This window comes from Pongo pygmaeus, chromosome 12, assembly GCF_028885625.2.
Source record: "Pongo pygmaeus isolate AG05252 chromosome 12, NHGRI_mPonPyg2-v2.0_pri, whole genome shotgun sequence".
Taxonomy (NCBI): Eukaryota; Metazoa; Chordata; class Mammalia; order Primates; family Hominidae; genus Pongo; species Pongo pygmaeus.
The window spans coordinates 127,682,130-127,684,829 of NC_072385.2; positions in this window are offsets into that span (position 1 = coordinate 127,682,130).

Here is a 2,700-nt window from a genome sequence, read left to right on the forward strand (position 1 = left end):
ACCACACACACACATGCACACAATCACACACATGCATGCACACACACACACCCTATATGTTCTTTTAAAGATAGAAAGAGAAAAGAAGTTCTATTTTTCAGAGATTTTTTTCATGCCTCTCTCTCATTTTGGCTTTTTAACTGTTTTATGAAATAGTCGTTCTTATTTTGATTTTGCAGATCAAGAAATTAAAGAAAGCTTAAATAACTCATGTAGCTTCTCATAACTAATAAGAGTCAGAACCAAAATTTTAAATTAAATTCTTAATAGATTTTTTTTACTTTTTCACAGATTTTTCTTATTAAAAATTGTTTACTGGAAAATGTACAGTGATTTGCATCATTTTGATAATGAGTACACAGTAATTACAGAAATTTAAGTAGTGTTGTTTTGTTTTGTTCATTATCAATTTTTTTTGAGTTGGAGTCTTGCTATATTGCCCAGGCTAGTCTTGAACTCCTGGCCTCAAGTGATCTCCCACCTCTTCCTCCCAAAGTGCTGGGAATACAGATATGAGCCACCACACCTGGCTCATTTTGTTCTTTAATCAGGACATCACAAAATACATTGGCTCACTAGTTTGCCAAATGGAGCCTTGCAGGAACCAAAAAGAACTCCTGTTTTCCAAAACAATAAACTCATTCCCAAGGGGAATCTCAGCCGCAGGGAACTGGGAAGCAGAAATTCTTCTGATTGTATTCTAGACAGAGTCAACCTGGAATTAAAAGTCTCAAGCTTCTTTGAATTAGGCACTTCATGTAGACTTTTGCAAAGCACTCTTAAGATTTTTGAAGCCATGTACTGGTTTCTGGTGGAACTCTACTTTGTGTTGTTGTTTCTTTTAATTATTCATGAGAAAGTAATGTTGTTGATAATTGATTCGTTTTTACAAACAGATTATCGGGAAGTAGTATCCTAAATATTGTAAAAGATGAAAACAGCAGGGTGTTCAGATCACTTTTGAAATAGCAGCATCTAATCTTAATTTCTTTCTATGAAGATTACAAAAACAGAATATGAACACAATTCATTTAATAAATTAGTGACAATAAATATAAAGGTTTATACCCCTAGTGAGAAATTAGTTGTTTCAGGCATCTAAAGGAACTTAAATTGTCAAATACTCATGGCATCTAAAAGGGCCAAACTTGTGCTTACAAGGAGATGAGAAGTAATTTTGTCATCAAAGTCTAGGTTTGAAAAGGAAGCATTGAGAACATTTTAGAGAAACATCCAAATGAAGATAAAAGAGGGTAGTCTGATTCTCTACTTGAGTATAGGAGAATTATTTGATCCTCTGGCAACCCAAAGAGAAAGGATCATTTTAAAGAACTTTCAAGATGCTGCACCTTTCTTTATTTGAAGTATTTCAGTCCAAACCATTTATTAAAAGAAAAACTCTATGTGATTGGCCAACATGCAAATATGTCTTCTCAGTAGAGACATGCATACAATTATAAGTTCATTCATTCAGGTAGCAATTATTTATGGAATTCTCACTCGATCCCTAGTTCCTACTGGGCACTGGTAATAGAAATGCTAGATAATAGAGACTTTGTTTCTTTCATCAAGAAACATACTATCTAGTGAGAAAATCTTTTAAAATGATAGTTTCAAAGGAAAAAAATCATATGAAGTTTGCAATCATCATGTGAATATAACAACTAAATGTGGTCTGTTCATTATCCCTATATGAAGACAAATTCCACACAATATATTTTTCTGGAATATAATTATTTTTTCTTTCTACCATTTTAGATTATCAACTCTTTCAGAATAGTGGTTTTACATTCCAGATTTAACTGTCATTTGCGTACTGTAAATGTTCAGAAATGGTTGTTAAATGAAATAGAAGGAGTGAGAAAAAAGTCCTTTTTGTTTATTTCGTTTTTGTTTGGTTTCGTTTTTGAGACAGTCTCGTTCTGTGGCTCAGATGGGAGTGAAGTGGTGTGTTCATAGCTCACTGCAGCCTTGACTTACCAAAGGGTTGGGATTACAGGCATGAGCCCCTGCGCCCAGCCAAAAGTTCTTGCCTTCAAGAAGAGTTACTGTTCAACAGGCATAAAGTTTCGATTATAAAAGCTCAATAAGTTTTAGAGATCTGCTGAACAATATTGTTCCTATAGCTAATAATACTTTATTCTGCACTTAAAAATGTATTCAGAGAGTAGAACTCATGTGAAGTGTATGCTATGGTCTGAATCATAGTGTCCCCCTGAAATTCATCGTGGTGAAACCAAACTCCCCACATAAAGTGGAAGCTTTGGGAGGTGATGAGATCGTGAGGTGCAGCCCTCGTGAATGGGGCTAGTGTCCTTGTAAAAGAGGACCCAGAGACAGCTGTCTTGCCCCTTCCACCATGTGAGAACTCAGTAAGAAAGCACTGTCTATGAACCCGAAAATGGCCCCTCACCAGACACAGAATCTGTGAATCTGCCAGCACTTTGATCTTGGACTTCCAGCCTCCAGAACTGTGAGAAATAAATTTCAGTTGTTTAAAAGCATCCAGTTGATGGTACATTGTTATATAAGCTAGTACAGGCATAAACAGTGTTCTTACGACAACAATAAAAAGTGTAATAGATTGGGGAGAACAAATGCACGAATAATGCATTATAAACAGTGAGATTGGACTTAAGGAAGCGTACGTGACGTAGGAACAGGGACAGGCAAACTCTGTGTGTGTGTGTGTGTGTGTGT